Below are 18779 nucleotides of genomic sequence, written 5' to 3'. Positions count from 1 at the left end.
CAGCAAACGTACGTTATGTCGTTGCGGATGTAGACCAAAAACTTCGCTGCGCTCCCCGCATGTCGGAGCAAAGAAGGGCTCGTACCCGGAATGTCTGATTGCTTGGCATAAGTTGGGTTCTCAGATGACTAATATCGGGAAGTGGTTTTTCAAAACATATTGCCGAAAACGCGATTCGCGACTTTAGGCCTCTTGAGTTCCACTGGAAGACCGCTGCGCACCTGACTTCCTCACGTAACGTGAAAAGCTGGACAGCCATTCTGTTTTAAAGATCTTGTAGTGCTGGAACCACAGAGTCCAGCACCAGTAAGACGCTTCGGGCGGTTGACGATTGCAGGGCCTGTATCAGAGGGCGAATGGCGTTGACCACCGTCCTGAGGATCACGAGTACTTGGCGATCTTGCTCTGGGAGCCCTTCTCTAACGACAGGTGAACTCAGCGATGGGAGCTTGCGCTGAAGAGGCTCAGCAGGACGTAACGGCGTAAGCGTTAGCCAATAGCCAGAAACGAATTTTTATTTTTAGCTATATTTTTAGCCCTAGAAGCCTATTTTTGCAAATTTTTGAAAGCGGTAGCCGAGAAACCCGTTAATTATATCAAAAGTGGCGTATTGACACAGAATTATTCATAAACTTGGGTAGTTATTTTTTTTTATATTCGCAAGCGAATGTCCAAGCCTATGAAATATACTATTAAGCGAACTTTAAATAAATTTTTTCTCAAAATGATCGCCTTCAACATGTCCTCTTCCGTTCTGATGTCGACGGATTTTGCGCACCAGGAATATTACCTTTTTTTAGCGCAGATGCGTGCCGAAAATTGACGAAAAGCGCGCAAGTTCGTCAAGTACCGCGGAATGCAGCGTAAATGCCTCTGCAGTGATGAATTTGCATGGCTCTGGCAGTTGCTTTAATCGAGTTTTTGTCGCTTGGCTAATATGACGTCCCGACGTCTTATCTCCTTCAGTTGCTGATGTGTGGCGATCGATCAGTACGGCTTGTCGATCTGAAAATAAATGTCATATTAATAATTTGTCATCTTTTCATATAATTATTTAATGTGTTGCTTTTGAGAATGCGCCCGCCTAAGGATTGAGCTCCTTGAAAAGAGGCGAGGTTGAGAGATTAGATGGGACCAAAAATTTCTGAAAAGAGTACGGTGTCGTAAAGTGTTCACCGGATATTTGCAACGGTTTTCATCAAAACGTATATTTTTATTTCGCAGGCACTAAACTCGTCATAAATGTGAGGAAGCACAGCAGTAACAACACATGAGACCCATAGTGGTATCAGTGTAAAATAAATTTTTTAAAGGTTATATTTTTCACTTATGAGTAATTCTCCGGTTTAACGCTTATTCCTGAATGAAGGGTGGCATTTAAGGAAAGTTATAAGAGAATGGTAGAATACATGACAAACACTTTCACCGTGTAGTATAAAAATTAAGGGTCCCGACAAAACAAGCTGTCGGAGTTTTCGTACGATGCCTTAAGGATGAGAACAAGACCTGTTGTTGTGGTATCTTAATATTTGCGGCTATAGGATGAACAACGGCCACTTCTGCTGATCTCGAACAAAAGCTTACGAAGGCTTAGGTGCGTCGAGCCGCCACGAGATCACGCTGATAATAGATGGTAGCTCCACCCATTTATGAGCCTCCCTACACTGCGTTACGGCTTTTGCATTGCAGCATCTTGCATTGCATTATCTTTTGAGATCTAAAAAAGACATTTTTTCTACGCTTTCTCTTGGCGTGCGCCTTTCCTAAGATGACTTCTGTTCGCAGCTAACAAGCCGCTAAATGGAACATGTGGGATACCTGCACCGCCAGCACTGCAAAGTTACTCGGCAACGGGAATAAAAGCAGGCACTCTAAGATGTATGCATTGCTGACCACAATGATTCATATGAACGACACTGGCCACTTGCCATGAACGACGTCTGATATATTTATAGCAGCGCCGGTATTGTAAAAAATAAAAAGTATAATGTACATAGTGTAATTTAATGATCTGTAGCGTCACATGGGCTATGAGGAACGCGTAGTGAAAGGCTCCGCATAACTCTATGCCACCTGGAGCTTGTTCAATCCAGCTGACAGTACGTGGAACACGGCGGCTCTTGTTTTTCAGCTTCATTGAAACAAAGCGTCTGCGGCTGGCACGCAGCCGCAACGCAGCCGCAACCTTGGGATCAGCAGCGAACGCAAAAGCTGTCGTGCTATCGCGGCTGGTGTATAGCAAAAAAAAAGATCAAGCAGGAATCCCGGTAGGCATCCTATAGGAAGCTAACCGGATGATACTATTTAAGAGACCCAGTATTTTTTATTACCTGAACGAAATTTTACTCGGGCAAACTAGGTCTCTGGGGTTAAGGCACAGTCCCACCTTCCATGGCAACAGTCTCCGAAGCCCGCTTAACGACATGTGCCCTTGAATCTCAACTACCTTGAGGAGCTAAGATCTCAACCGTGCTGGGTATTCCAACGTGACAAATAAAATTTTACTACACTCCAAACAACATCAGGATCAATATATAGGATTCTTCTATGATTCTTCGCATTGTGTGTGTGTGAAAAACTTTATTTCAGGGAGGAAGCTTGAGGTAGCCGGAGCAACCTCTCGCAATCTCTAGGTGGGCTCCTCATTACAGGAGCCCATTGGCGACCGCCGCGACTCGAGCTCGGTGGACCAAGGCCTTCTGGCTTGCTAGGTCCGAGCAGCCGAGCAGGGCTGCCTCCCAGTCCTCCCGGGTGGGGTTGGGTTTGGGGGCGAGGCTCGGGGTTGACTGGCATGCCCACACCATGTGAAAGATGTCCGAAGACTTCTCCGCACAGTGTAGGCATTCTCCTGTACAGGCAAGATCAAAGTGTTTTAAAACTGCCGGGCACAGCAGCGTTTTGGTGTAAAGGCGGAGGAGTGTGCGTTCCTTCACCTTTGTGAGGCCCTTACAAGGCTTGTGATAAATTGCATGGCCGAATTGGAATAATTCAGTAATTTCTCGAAAAGTGAGGGCCGGATTGGGTTCGGGATCCGTATCCAAAGGGTCTGAAGGCGTTGCCCGGAGAGTGAGCGCGCGGGCGGCGGCGTCTGCCGTTTCATTGCCTTCGAGGCCCATATGAGCTGGAGCCCATACAATCGTTCGAGACGCGGGAGCCCCGAGGTAGTTACTGTTTTGGAGGATGCGATGCGCAAAGAGAGGAATGTACCCCTGTTTAATATTTCTGCAGGCCCCTCTCGAGTCGGTGACGATCACTCGCGACTCCTGGTCTGCGGCGGCTAACGCGATGGCAACTTCTTCCGCATGTGTTATGTCTTGAGCTCGGAACGTTAGGCCATTCACCACGATTTTTTGGTGGACGACTGCGGCCGTGTACCACCCCCCATGGTGAGGGCCTGAGGAGTCCACGTAGAAGATGCCAAGTTTGTTCCCATAGTGACGGGCCAGTGCCTCCGCCCGCGCAAGGAGCTTGCCACTGTGGTCGTCACGTGTCATGTTGGCCGGAAGAGGGCGTACGTGCAGGGCGTATCTCCAGATTTCAGGAATGCGTACGCGCTCTTCCGTAAGTGTTGGGTGGTGGATGTGTAGTCGGGCTAATAGGCGGCGACCCGACGGCATTTTTGAAAGCCTTGTGTATTGATTTGTCAAGTGCGCCTCCCGGAGCTCCGCGAATGTGTTAACCATCCCCAGGCCCATGAGACGCTGGTTGGATGTGGTGATCGGGATTTCGAGGGCACGCTTGTATATCTTTCTGAGAATCACTTCGAGGGCGTTCTCATCAAACTTGCGCAGGTGGAGGTAAGGAGTCGAGTAGAGGACTCGACTGGTCACGAATGCATGCGCCAGCCGCAAAGCGTCTCTGCACCGTAACCCCCCGCGTTTGTTGGAAACCCGGCGGACCATCCGGCCCACCTGGTCCCCCACCTTGCGCAGTTTTGCTAGTGTGGTATCAGCCCGTCGATGTTTGTGGATAAGGAGACCAAGTACTCTAATCTCATCGTGTTCGGGTATCGGGCCGCTGGCCAGAGATAGTTCCATTTTGGTGGCGCACTGAAGCGACGGGCGAATGTGCACAAATTCGGATTTGGACGGTGAGCACTGAAGGCCGCAGCGGCGGGCGTAAGCGTCCACGATCTCCGCCGCTTGCTGCAGGTTGGCCTCAATGTCTCCAACCGATCCGTGTTTGGCCCAGATGGTTATGTCGTCGGCGTACTGCGCGTGCCGAATGCCTTCGACCTTCGCCAGCTGAGCCGGGAGTTTCATCATGGCCAGATTGAAAAGTGATGGCGAGAGGACCGCACCCTGTGGGGTTCCTCTCGTTCCCAGTTTATATGGGCCGTGTTCTTCGTCTTGTATTCGGATGAAACTTCGTCGATCCGAGAGAAATTGCTTGATGTACTGAAACGTGTTATGTCCACAGTTCATTTGGGAGAGATGTTGCAGGATGATTTCGTGTGTGACATTGTCGAAAGCCCCCTTCAAGTCAAGGGCGAGTACTGCCTTATCGTTGAAGGGATATTCGACAGGGTTGAGAATTTCTCGGTCGAGTTGAAGCAGAACATCTTGAGCGGACCTCTGCGGGTGGAAACCGAACATGGTGTCTGCGAATGTATGTTCATTTTCCAGAAACCCAGGCAGCCTATCCCGCACCATGGTCTCCATCAGCTTTCCCGCGCAAGACGTGAGGGAGATGGGGCGGAGGTTGTCTGCGTTTATGGCTTTGCCGGCTTTCGGAATGAAAGTTACCAGGGCGTTCTTCCATTCAATTGGTAGAGGTGCCTCACCAAGCCAGATCGAGTTGATGAAAGCGAGGAGGGTTTCGTAGGCGGGATCGGGAAGATTAGCAAGCATTTTCACAGTTATCTTGTCCCTGCCCGGTGCCGTTCCTCGTTTCATTTTAGCTAGGGCCGCCTTGAGGTCATGCAACCGGAACGGTTGATCCAGATTCGCGTTCTCTGAACCTGCATACAAGAACGCGGGTCCTCCGGGGTCCTGCTTAGTGCAAAGGTACTGGTCGCGCAGTTTGCATGCTAATTTTGATGTATTTCCATCGAAGCTATGAATAGCTCGTTGGAGATGTTTTTGTGTCTCGGCGCGGGTTTGAGTCGGGTCAATTAGGGCGCGGAAAAGGCGCCACGTGCTCCGGCTCGACATTTGTCTGGCCGCCGTGTTGCAGCGGTCTACCCAGTTCGAGTCGGCGAGTTGGGCCGTGTACTCTGCCGCTCGCTGGGTGAGCTCGGCGATACGAATTTTGAGCTTTCTGTTACGTTTTTGGCGGCGCCATCTGCGGACGAGGCTGTGCCGCGCCTCCCAGATGTGCAGAAGGTGGTTGTCTACCTCCGGAGTAGCCTCCGAGAGCTGAATATGTGTTTCCACCGAACGAAGGTGTGTAACCAATCCTTGTGCCCACGCGTGGTAGCCTTGTTCGTGGATAAACGCCGAATTGATGTAGTTTTGCCAGAACTTATTCCAGTCTGGAAGCCGAGCTTGTGCGTGTGGTCTTGCCAATGGTTTAGTCCTTACGGTGGTATTGATAAGGCAGTGGTCACTACCGAGGGTTTCCTCTGTGTTGATCCATTCTGCGTGTACAATGTTTTTGGTAAAGGTGAGATCCGGACAAGTATCCCGGGTCACGGAATTACCCAGCCGTGTTGGATATGCAGGGTCAGTGTGAAGAGTCAGGCCCAGCGAGGACGCGAGTTCCGCTAGCTTGCGTCCCCGCTTCTCTTCACGCACGTATCCCCATAGTGTACTGTGGGCATTGAAATCGCCCACAATCACCAGGGGGTCCCTGCCCGCATCCTTTAGAGCGCGGCTAAAGAGTGCTGCGAACGTTACATTTTTGAGTTTGGGGGAACAGTATATGTTGAGTACGTGGAGTGGTGCATCTTGTTTCTTAAGCGGAAGAAGTGTTACCATCGCATAGGAATATTCTGTGTAAAGTTCCAAGTCAACTAGATTAGCCGTATAATTTTTATGCACGCAGACGCAGGAAGAGGGGTCCTGCTGAAAGGGGATGTAATTTGTGAGGGTGACGCCACTCCCTGGCTCCTGGAGGGCAACCACCGCGGGAAGAGAATCGAAAGTTGAAAGGTAAGGTCGGAGATCCGCCCTCTTTGCGCGAAAACGGAAGCCCCGACAGTTCCACTGGACAATTTGGACGGGGGTGGCCGAATTGGTTCTTGGGGAGCGCCTGATCTTAGAGCTGCTCGCCATGGTCATTTAGATTGAGGAGGGGTTGTGCTGACACTGCTCCAGAGCCAACACTCGCAGGAAGGGGGGTATCCTCCATACCAGAGAGTGAGCAGTTGTCGTCGTCGGCTACCTCGGGGGTGCGTCTAGAAGTTTTGTGAGGGCGGCCGGGTTAGGGATCGCCGGGCCTGCGCGAGGAGCGCAAGGAATTCGCAATTTGTTGGGCAATCATCGCGGGGATTGTCTCTTGTAATTTGGAGATGGCGTTTACCATCATTGAAATTTGAATTTCTATAGCGGCGAATCGGGCCTCCGTGGCCCCGAGGCGGGCCTCGAATGCGGCCTCCAAACTTGTTACCGCCTTCGGTACCACGAGCTCACTCTCCATTACCTCAGCCGCGGGAGGCGAGGAGGGAGAAGAAGACTGGTTGATTTTAGATTCCAATTCGTTAATTTTCTTTAGCGGCATCTCATTTTGGGCCCTGAGTGCTGCTATTTGATCTTGCTCGGCGCTATGCGCCCTTGGAAAGGGAGTGGAAAGGGGGAGAGAGAAGCAGCCCCACCCGAACCGATCACCTGGTGGCCATTTTTGACTGCGTTGACCCAGGCCCTGGTATCACCGCGCGTTTCTGTCGACTGTTTCGCCAGTCCGCCGTGTGGTGGAGACAGCTTGGATGGTTGTTTTGCAGCACCTTCGGTAGGTGGGTTCTCGGTGTTGGAGATTTCCTGGCCATGCTGATCGCCGGGAGGCCCAAGATGGCGGCTTTTCTTCTTGGACGCTGTTTTTTTCTTTTTCGTCTTGGGTGTGCGGAATTTTGCTGCACAGTCACGAGAGTTGGTGGCATGTGAGCCACCGCACAGAGAACACCGGGGAACACAGTTGTGAGGAGCCCGCATCCCCTCCACTAGCGGAGCTTGGAATCCGCAGAGTCCACAGGTGTTCGATCGCAGGTTTGGACAGGTATCAGCGCGATGCCCGACGACCCCACACTGGCCGCACGCCGGGATGCGCAGCATGGCATCGGGCATGATTTTGTGTGTTCTGCGATTCGAAAGCTTGAAAAACATAACGTTTAAAGTCCTGTTTTGCTCAGTGTTGTACGCGAAGATGAAAAGAAAGATGATGGTGTCTCAAAAGATTACAATAGCGAAGGGGGTGGAAGAGCAGCCAGAGTATCGTAGACAAATATTGTTGAAATATCTTAAGCACCATTAGGAAAAAATGCCATCTTGATAGAAAAGTCCTGGTTGCACTCGTGGGTTTCACAAGACCCCAACGTTATGCCAGTGGCCAGTCCCGCACCTGCAAGTATCCGCAGACATTTAGATCAAGCAATAATGCGCAGACGTGGCTAGTAATTTTTGTCCCGAAAATTCTAACCTCGCTATCCTGTTCAGGGTTCACCTGCAACTCACGAGCAGTGGCAAAAGTTCTGTAAGAGGCTAACCCGTAAGTCGACTTGAGAAGAACGTAAGAAAAAAAAAGCGACAAGAAAGTCCTTTTTTATTTGAGAGCTGCGCGTCGCACACTGAGCTTTCTCTGAAAAGTCGTAGCTTTTCACCATAGCGAGAGAGGCTCTCACGCACGAACAAATGTATAGTAAATGTGGTGAATGCTGCTTCTTTACGAGTCATGATTAACTACGGCTTCCTTAAGTACCCGGGCTTCAAAATGAGGCTTTGTTTTTTTGTGTCCAAAGAGAATGAACGAAGAAAGGAAAAAAGATGTTTACAGATGTTTTGTGAGCGGATTGAGAACAACGCGCGGATTCACGCTTGATTCTGCGATCCCTTTTGTCGCAAGCGGCAAACGCGTAAGAAAGCCAGTACATATTTCAAGGGGCGTTCATAAGCGAAGTCATCGGCATGCTAGAAAGGCGAGACACATGGTTCCAGGTGAAAAGCGAACACGCTGCCTTATTAGCCCACTTCAAAATCGGCATCCTTCTGAATCGAACTGTTTAGTGGCAAAGCGGAAGCCTTTGCTATCGCATGCTGAGTTTGAAGGTGGCCTTAGATTGGACAACGAACACAGCGCAGGTATCGATTGGTGGAAATACAATAAGTGGCTTTTGGTGGTGAATGGTCGTTCACAAGCAGGTCGGGTTTAATCACTTGGATAGCGAACTGCCGTGTCTCATTGTTATCCTGAATACGCCGGGCAAAAAAATGTGCACAGTAGCACACTCATTGTAAATGTTTCGGGAAAGGCTGCCGAGAAAGGCTACGTGACAGCGGATCTGTAGGCTGTCATTACCGAGTTTAATGGCATCGTTTCTCTTTGGGTGCGAGATTCTTAGGCCTGAAATTCAATTTCTTCATGCCCTTTCGGTTGTTTACTGAACGAATGAAGCATGCAATATTATTGAATGTCGCGGAAATAGGCTGAGTGATTGTGTGGCTCAAGCTGCGGACGTAACCTTTGTGCTTTTACATTTTCCGTGAACAGAAGGCCAAATTACATTGCGCGTTATATTGAACACACGCCACGAGAAATACGCAAACTTTGCGGGTAAACTCTGCGTTTGAAGATGAGTTGTAGCTACCCCGGGACGTAGAAACTAATTAAGAACCCTCCGTCACAGCCCGCCTTTTGGGCCTAAGTAGCTTTTTCCATGCTTAAATTCTCAGGGCATTTAACCCGTTAAAAAAGCTCCTCACGAAACCATTTTCCAATAAAAACGGACCTAATCGGCATTGCTGTGGTTTTCGATGCTATTACGACGGCGGGCGCAGTTCTGGAGGAGCACGCTAAAAGATTTAAAGTCGGCGCTAACTGCTTAAACATGACGATCGGTATTTGGCGAACCGCAGGCATGGTTCAAACTATGCGTGCTTTCGGCTGGATGTGGTTGGTTCTGACATTTATCAGCTGCACCCACATCAGCTATCGCTTCATTGTAGATGCCTAACCTTATAAAACTCTCCTCATGTGAAGCTTGTCGCTTATTTTTTGCACCAGGCTCGGATGAGCCCATCATTCATGGCTTTAGATTAGACAGCTATGACACCAACTTCGTCTCAGACAACAGAAGGACCCTCGTGTTGTCGCCCTCCCTGATAGGACCTGGTACAAAATACAGATAGGCTTGTCGGCGCTCACTTACCTACCCAAGATCTTGTCACTTCCAGGTCCACGCCTCATTTAGCGCAAAGTGGTCTGGGAACCGAAAATTAATGCCGTTGAAACGCGTTACCGAGATATTTAAACACAGAAGTGTTATCTTTCCGAGGAGCGTTGATGTAAGTATCGAATGCATTGGAATATCCGTGTAGCACATTCTAAGTTGGCTCTGAGACCAGTTTAACGGTCAAGTTTCCATGAAAATGGGCCGCATCTCTCGGCTACTGGCTGTGCAGCTTCACTCCACATTCACCAGCTTCTTTTCTTATAGGTGGGCAGTGCAGCGAAAAGTGAAAGTCCAAATGAACTTTCTGCATTTCATCTAACTGGGAATTCATGTTCAGCTAGAGCCGACGTTTAAGAAACCTCAAGTTCTTAAATCTGAATAATAAAATGGCGTCATTCCGTCTCCCCTTAAAACAAATCAGCGATTGTCATAGTTTTTATGCAGACATTTTTATTTGCAAACGTCAGCACAAACTTAGTGTCCTCACATACTTTAAAGCAGAGAACCGTGATTTTGTACACAAGATAACGTCCTCAATACTGGCTCACATACTGTTGATAAGCAATAACTAAGAGCTAGCAGTTACGCGAGAAACTGGCTACAAAAAGCGTACCCAGTTCCCTTGTTCCAGGTATTCGGGCAGGCTTCTTAAGGCGTACGATATTTTACTTATTCTATGGATTTACTGCCCAGCGGCACTATTTAGTAGGTGCGCGGAACTCAGCGAGTGCTCCATTGTTCCGACGCGTTATTGCACTATTCTGGATGTCGATGGCGCTGCACCTTTAACTTCCCCCGACGCACAACAGACATACAACCCATACGACATGCCATTGTGTGATATTTACTGTAGCGATAGCGCATAAGCACATATTTTAGCGGTTTCTCTATTCTTGAACGTGGTTCGATTTATTTAAGTGGAAATAAAAAAACGTCCCTAGTAAGTTCCACCTACTGACCAGGTTAGGAATATACACTCATGAGAAAAAGAATGGTAACCGGGCATTAAAATGAGCATGTGCGTTTATAGTGAAAAACTTCCCCTAGGTCACTTGCGGGTTATATTACGATAGTCTCCACATTTTAAAGGGGCCATGACAGCCTATTTTCACGCATACCCTGCTTATCGCATTTAATTATCAACTTATTAAATTAAAATTTTTCCAAGTTTCAGTTAGTTATGTGCAGTAAATATTTTTAAAACGAATTTTTTCCGTTTCTTCTGCGAACTACTTGCTGGTCTGGCAACCTCTGATCGCTGACGTCAGAGGGGCATACCCGCCCCGCGTCGTCTGCGGCACGCTTTTGAGGTGATTGCATGCACACCGTAGACGGCGTTAGCTCGAAAACTCTTTATTTAGCTTATAGAAATAAAATGCATTTTCAGTGTTTTCTTTTCGGAAGCTGTCTGCTTACGACGCGACCTGAGTGATCCTTAAGAAAAGCGAACTTGCTCGTGGCGCCCTGTTCCGATTGTTGAGGAAACAGAAATCGATGGACCCCTTCTTTATTATTTATGCTCACAAACATGTTATTTTTATGTTATTAGTGTGGTTTCTTTTTTGCAGTCAAGTGCTCCCGTATGTGAAAAACGGCACGTGCCGTGCATGCCTTTGCCGATGTCCACCCTGAAAGCCGCGGCGTTTTTTTTTTCTAGCTGGCTACAAAGTTCTTGTCCGCTATTCATTGGCTCGATAATTAAACTCAAATTATCACAAGGCGGCACTACACTAACCTGGAGGCACGAAAGGAGCAGAGAAAAGTGCCGAATGAGACGACTTCCCCGCTGCATGTGTGCATTTGTAAGTCGGACATACATTCCCATCGGCTCGTAGAACCCTTTTGCAGGAACCAAGCCGTTTGTAAAGCCCTACGCGACTCGAATGCTTTCACTGCCCGCACCGATGAATAGTCGCCGCCGTCTAAATGAGTGTTTGAAAATAATAGTACATCAATGAGCGTTTATTCTGCGTGCAAATTGTGGCCTAGGAATGCGACGATCACGACAACAACAGCCGCGCACTGGGGTTGTTTACATAGCTGTGCTCAGACAGTACTGCTCGTTTGCTTGGCATAAAACCCAAGCTGGGCTCTCCTTATCTTAAATATTACGTAGTATTGCTCACAAATTGTAGTTTTACTCATTCACACACTGTGATAACACTGCAATAAGCGCCGCTGATGCTATATCGCCTGCTTGGGAAACGCTTCGCGTAGGATCGGCGCTTCCTGATAACTGTATCTGCCACCTCTTATGTCATCAGAATCTGATTTTAAAGCGTTAGCTAAAATACGTTCGGACATTACTTGAATTATTGAAAACGACCAGATTTGTGGTCCACAGCCGACGCCGACGGCTGCTGCCGGCTGCCTTCGGCACATGCTCTGCAGACCGGGTCACATACCGACACTTCCTCCTTATTGTACTCGCGCCCTGCGATGTAGGCAGTCCTCGCTTTGAATGCACTGTGGCCAAAGCTACGCTCGACAGCTATTTTCAGGCGCTAACACTTGCGAATTCGCTCTCTGCAATCGCCGAAATCGCACACACGAATCCTGCGTACTCGCTAGGCATCATCACGAAAGAGGCCGGCGGTCCCCCGTCGGCCGAAATTCAAGCATCTGGCAGGAATTTTCCGCTGATTGGTAAGAAAGTGTGAAGCTATTAAATGCAGCCACACGTTTAGCGTTTTTCGATAAGAATAAGGTGTACAAGCGCCGTTTTTCGGGCCGTGTATTCACCGGGCGTGAAGCTTTCGCTCGGCTGCACAAGCCCAGGCGACGGCGGCGAGCAACGAGCGGCACCTTCGTGCGGCGCTTTCTTCCCGTGTGGCTAGCCTCGCCGATCGGTTCTATGGGCAGGCACCGAATGAAAGCACATCTTCGCTGGTGCACGCACATCGCCGTGGCTAGCATGATCAGGTCCAATAAGTTTTAAAGTTCTTAAGTTTATAGAATGTCATACCTACTAGTCTCCTACCACAATCTGCCAGTTCCCACTAAGTTCACTCTTTACACTACTGCGATACGGGGTCGTTGGTCGTGCTGGTGTCGTCGTCAGTCTAGCGTGACAGACCGGTGCGTCAGCGATGGCATTTGCATACCGACCAGCCAACCGACCGCCGATCGCCGTCCCATCGGCCTAGTGTAACTGGACCCTATGCCTATACCGAAAAATAACTGTGTTACTCTTATTAACGCTTTTGCGGCACCAGTCATTCACATATGGAGAACGACTGCTACTTCGGTGGCCCGGAAGTACAGGGGACAAGAGACCTCGCTGCGCACATTGCAGCAACGACAGCAGACGACGTTGCTCCGTGTATGCCTTGTTGACGTCACGATAGCATTCAATATGGCGGTCGTTGGCGATGGGAGGAGTTTCCCGTTCTCAATTTCGGTCGCACTTTTTGGAATATAGAGCGCGTCCAGGGCAGCCAAATTTCGGAAACTGAATCATAAGCTCTTGTGTTAGTTACTGAAGCACAAAACTGCAATATAAAAAACGACCATGTCATGGCCCCTTTAACATGTCATGGCTGCAAACAGAGTCTTTACTTTTCTTAAGAGTCAGGCTCAGTGCCTTTTGTTTTAATGCTAAAGTATTTCTTGCCTCACGAGTAGCGTGGACAAGGTGTGTCACCACAGGCTGTGGACAGAGCGTGTCCTCATGAACTGCCGGTCACCCAGTAAGTGTATTTATAAATTGAGATGATTAAGAATGATTGAATGGAAAGTTGAAATGCACGAATTGCTAAGTACAATTAAGAACTAAAGAATAAGGAAAAATATTTTCCTAATTCCTGCACGTTTTTCACGAAAGTGGTGAAATACAAGTAATTCCTCTAGAAATAAACAAACAATTGAAATAATAGAGAAATTCATCCATAATCTTTACCTAAACATATTTGGCTTAAATAATTAAACTAATCAATAAATTAGTTCTTAGTGACTAGCAATTAAACATTAAAGATTGCAATAAATTTACTGACAAGCAAATGCGGTAAGAGCAAATGATAGAAGTGGAATCACCAATTGATTTTCTGTTTCCCTGCATCCTTGTTATAAAAAAAGCTTATAGGTACCCCATCGTGGCTTAGTCGTGCGTATGGCATCTCTAGACACCGTTCTGTTTTCACATTTTCACTTTCTTCTCCTAGCCTTGGTTTTCCCTGCATCTTTAATAATGCGAAAGCATTTCTAGGCTATGTCGATGGGGTCGTGTCACAAAGGATGTCCCCAGCAGTGTTGAGGTCCTCAGGAAAGGTAGCGTCACACAAGTGGCTGTAATCGAAAGAAGGTGATGTGAGGATGATGTAAAAAAAAAGAACTAAGTCGATAGAGAGAGCAGGTAGCTAATTAGCGCCAAAAATGTAAAAAAAAACTTCGAAATAGCATGGACGTCGATATATTGAGTGGACCGTAAAAGGAAAATGGACGTGTAAAAAGCAGAAAAATGTTTAATAAATTGAGATAAACAGTTCAAAAGAATTTGTAAGCGTTCAAGATATAAAAGGAGATAGAAAAATGAATGAATAATTAGAGTAAATTAGGTAATTAATGAGAAGCAAAAGGCAATGGACGGGTAAATAGATTTCACGGGTATAGATTGAGTGGGCGGAAACGAAGCGTGGCACCCAATTTCCTAAACACAAAATGATTGCCGGGAGGAAACCAGGGTATAATGAGAGTTCATCGATAACCAATCAATCAAGTGAACGGGAAAACAACCATGGCGCCAAATTTGAAAGGCGACAAGTGTCGTGGAGGCGTCGACGCTTTCGCATTCTTCCAATGAGGGTAGCCCCAGTGATCTCTATTGTTTGCTTTTGTAGCAAGGATTGAAGACTATCACGAACCGAACACTAAGCGCCATTACTCTTTCAGCGCATCAGCACTGGTCGGTAGTCGTAAGCCTTCACATAGCGCCTTCAATTTTTTTCAGATTAAACAGAAAGCTTGAAAACTGGATTCACAGCAATGGCTACATAGAAGTTTTCGCGCATAATACAAACAGATTTTTTATTATTTAATTACACAGGAGCGATTTCTGTGCCCCAATGTGTGCGTATCCCCGAAGAGCAATGCACACCAACGCCGCACCGAGATAGGGTTCATTTATTCACTTGTAAATGTAGCATTACTGTGAGCCCTAATCTACAGGCCCATAGAAGGAGTTGGTTACCACAGAATTCACAATGTGAATTGCTCTGAACAGGATATAAGCAGACTATTTTGTTACTCACACAAACGCATCAATCCACCCAGGTTGGAAAAGAAAATACAAACTGGCGCTTTGCAGAACTAAATCGATGAAAGATTCTAATTTGGTGGCAAAGCTAGAAATAAAATCACTTTCAACATCCCGTGGTAAAAAATTCCAAATCTCAACAGACGATAGAAAAAAAGGAAACATGAAAGTAATGCGACGTGTGAATTTGTGTCGTAAAACACCATTTACATCGATCCCGGCCATGTGCGCACATCGGTGCTAGTGCCACGGAGGCCCAGCAGAAAAATATACGAAGCAGTGCCGGTTTTCTAGCTTTGAGACGGGAAGCTGGTACAATAGTCATCTATCAAATCAGTATGCTCTGCCGTCGCCTTTGTAAACGGCTGCAAACATGTATGGCTGTGCCACCGACGTATAGCCTCTTTTACTGCTATCTGAGATATATTGTTAGAGCTCCTCTGGCGTAAACTATGGATGAGGCAAGAGAGCGTCGCGAACGCACCCAAGGCTTAGGCCCATTGTGGAGCAGCCATTGGGCACAAAGAGAACAATGGATCCGCATATAGCCAGAAGCAGGTTCTGCTTGAAAATGAAAAGGATATTCCACTTCGTAAGAAATACAAAAATCCTATAAAAGAGACGTCCTTGGCTTTGGACAGGTGTTAAAGAAGAATACTACAGGGCCGCAGAGAAAACAGATGTCCTTAATACTGGCCGTCAGTCAAAGCAGTCCCGCACACTGTTAAAATAGCGTTACAATACCAGCGAAGACACCTTGAACGCAAGATCACAGTTATGCATTGTTATCGAGTGAGCGCAAGTGGGTGTAGAGATCCAGGTGGCGTTCTAACAATGGTGCGAGCACCGATGTCGGGGCGTTCTGTTTACTGCAGACAACAATACATGACCAGTGCTCTACGCATGCTGTCGTTTCGCGAGAAAGCAATACTTGCGTCTGGTTAGGCTCGCGTGAAGCATTTGTTCTTTATCATGGCAAAATTTTAATCTTCTCTGAAACCCTAACTTTTTTGGCAGCATATGGGAACAGGTCAAAGTATTTTAGAAAACAACGGTGTAGACTATAGCCTACGTCCATTATTAATATACCGTAATTATTTGCATGCAGCCCACGAAATGGACGTGCTACAAAGCTAAAATGTTTCGCTCTTCGACATTTTTATCGTTGTATTTCGAAATTGGCCTATAAAACGTACTGTTCCAAAGGTAGTTTTTAGAACCAGCAGGTTTTTCATTCTGGTCACACGTGCTGTATTCACGTTCCTTTCCTTTGCACAGTTTTATGAATTCTTACTGGCACTCAAGGAGGTCTCATCATTTCAAAACTATCACGCGTTTGGAACTTGTAAACCAAGTTTGAAGCAACGCACGTGGCCGATCACCGGTGCCTAACTGAAAAGATTGACATGTTAAACCTACTGACATCCGCTCATGTAAAAAACTTAATCATGACACACGGTGCGAAGACCAGACATTCCTTATATAAAAATCCTTGACATTGTTTGCTTCAAGAGACTGGCTAATGTTCATAATGATAGGTTGTTAGCCGGCACAGTTGTAGGTATTGTTAAAAAATCTCTGCAATTATGCAAAGGAAACAAAACAAAAATATTTTTGGGGCACATACGTGTTCACGAACGGCACGCTTTGTTGCCCCAACAGGCTGTGTACCAGTGCTGGCAATGAGACAGAAGAAAAACAAAATGTTTTTCAACTAACATTCAGCCCAGCGAATTATACGCCAGATGCGGACTAAAATCCGGTAACTATGCTGTTAAGTGTCACCTTGGTCTGACTACCCACATCTTCTAGCCTACAATTTTCTCTTTTGTCGAATGCATATTAGACAGTCACATTCCTTGCGACCGGGCGATCCTCTAAGCTTTTTCTGGGATAAACGCCTCATTCTGTATTTTCTATTTGAACTGTTTTCGTTCGCAAACAAAATTCGCGTCGGCAATAGGTCGCCAGCTAAAAAAACCAGCAGTGGTACTGAATCGGAAACTGCCGCCAAACGCTTTCTTGCCTTCGAGCTCAAAGAACAGTACTGACGGTGTCATTGGTGCTAGACATGAACTAGTCTCGGCTGCACCTCCTCCTCGGCGGCGTAAGTCCGATGCGGCTGCTACAGTATGCCCCTCGCTAGTGAAGGAGCTCGGATAGGCTGGGAGCCTGAAATATGCCTGTTGCATTAGGTTAGCGGCTGCGGTACAGGAAGGAGGAGTGAGGAGAACATTCTCAAATATGCCTTGCTTACACCGGTCGATAGAGTGGATTCGGGGCGTACAGGCGCCCACAAAAGTTTTCGGAACACAAAAATTGCAACAAAACTTGGTATCCCGCTTGAGCCCACGGCAGAGGACGTCGTAAGAGCCGCTGAAAAAATTTCCGGACGAGACCCCGATGAAAAAACACGTGCTTAGAATTCGCCAGGGTGGGCGCCACGAGAGAAGAGCCATGTGGCTGTGGTCAAGGGTGAGGAGCCCGAACGTCATGAAGAAAGTGCGCAGCTACGTTATGTTATCGGTAGGGTCGGGAAATGGCGACGAGACAGCCAAGTCGAAGAATTCGCCATGTAGGCACAGCGGTGAACGAAATATACGGTCTCGTGAAGTGCAGCGTGGATCCTGCTTCAATGCAGCATGCAGTCTCAGTAGAACTAACGGTAAGCATGTTGACAAGCGAACGGTATAGGATCCTGTCTTAGGCGATGCTTTATGTGAGTCATAAAACCGTTCAGTCATGCCATTGGCGATGAGGTGGCAAGTTATAGTGCCAATTCGCGAAATTCCAGCAGGACATCAGACTTTTCAAGGGTGAGTACTCAAGCTCTGAATTATGTTCAGCCGTGACAGCATGACGAAACTCCAAACCCGGGAACCCAGCCTGCAAAAGAGATTCTGGCGATGGATGTGCTATTGGCTTTAGGCAGAGGGAATGCTTCTGGCCAGCGAGGGAAATGATCGATGATGCAGGTCTGGACGTAGCAGATTTCATCATTCTGTGGCTATGCCCCAAATCGATGCGCCTTATCGAAACGTTCTGATCGCGACGGTAAGGTCCGGATAGGAGATGCTGTGTATCGCTGCATTTTAGACAGCCAGCCCGTCACGGGTGTACGCACGGTCGTGTGTGTTTATTCAACTCTATAGAGAATGCTAGGTCAGAAAATATTGAGAGTCGCGAGTTTCAGCGTAGCAGAGCCTGTGGAAGAAGTCAAAGCCTAGGCGATGGAACGTTTACGGTACACTGAACATGGAGTTCCATTTGATGTGTCGCAAACGACAGCGACGTCGCAGGAAGAAAGGATACTTCCGCAGAGAAAAATAATCCGATAGCTTTGTAAAGATCTACCTCCGTGTGCCGGTTCTTTTCGCCAAGGCAAGGGCTGCGAAGTGTTAGCTTAGCTAGCTTTGCAGCGGAGGCCAGGGAAGCTGAGGCGCGTAACGATGCCTGAGCTGGGGCGTTACCGGATCGTTTCGCATGTCTGACATCGTTCGTGAGTTGCGCAGCGGGTGAAAGGTTACCGCTTTCGCAAGGGAAGAATTTGCTGCTTCCTGACTTTAGAGCGAATGTCAAGGGCTCATGATCGGTTAAATGTTGAATTCGTTACCTTCGCGCTGGTGCTTCAAATGTCGAGTGTATATGTACTATCTCCGCCAAATTAAGCACAAAAGAGACTGATGCGTGAGTACAAAAAAGTAAAAAATAATCGACTGCAGACGAAGCAACGGCATGACCTACTAATGCTTCCAAAGAGCGGTCTTTGCGCCTCCGATGCGAACATCAGCTGCTCTAATTTTATGCATCTTTTGTACACCAACATCCAGTTTTGGAGTGAGCGTTTAGATTCACTTCGTCGCGTTTCATTTTACGCTGATTTTACGTTTTTTCATGGCGCTCATAGCAAATGGTATTGCCGAAACTTTCAGTAGATGAATGTTTGCAGCAGGAAAATGCGTGTGATTAAAAATAATCATCCATGACGTGCTGGAACATGTAGCGAGGGCGGCTCTGAAATGCTTCTCCTTAGCGGCTTGGGAAGAAGCGGAAGCGGATGACGACCTAGCAATGGTGCACATTGAGGGATGAAACAGCGTCAAAAGTAGACCAGTTCAGCAAACTGATGGAGTTCACAGATAAAAGAAGAGTTCGAAAAGATGCGTGTTGCCCGGAGTTTTGATGGTAGGGTGCATAAAATGGTCA

General features: G+C 47.4%; 1 long non-coding RNA gene across 20 annotated transcripts in view; it reads right to left on the bottom strand.

Annotated features, from left to right (window-relative positions):
- The window catches only part of LOC144128217 (uncharacterized), a 159863-nt gene that overhangs the window by 74842 nt on the left and 66242 nt on the right, over positions 1-18779 (bottom strand). For 3 of the 20 annotated variants that reach the window (XR_013313737.1, XR_013313728.1, XR_013313735.1), the window contains exons 3-4: positions 13355-13606; positions 9299-9351 (exon numbers count right to left, since the gene is read on the bottom strand). The exons of 3 other annotated variants lie outside the window; for them this stretch is intronic. This is a non-coding gene — a long non-coding RNA (uncharacterized LOC144128217). Of the gene's footprint in view, positions 1-197; positions 1006-9298; positions 9352-13354; positions 13607-18779 lie in introns of those variants that run through there. 14 more of the 20 variants (XR_013313743.1, XR_013313732.1, XR_013313744.1 and 11 more) reach the window with 9 other exon arrangements.

This window comes from Amblyomma americanum, chromosome 4, assembly GCF_052857255.1.
Source record: "Amblyomma americanum isolate KBUSLIRL-KWMA chromosome 4, ASM5285725v1, whole genome shotgun sequence".
In the NCBI taxonomy this organism is placed as follows: domain Eukaryota; kingdom Metazoa; phylum Arthropoda; class Arachnida; order Ixodida; family Ixodidae; genus Amblyomma; species Amblyomma americanum.
Note: the sequence above shows the minus strand (reverse complement) of the source record. Positions and strands in the feature narration are given on the sequence as shown.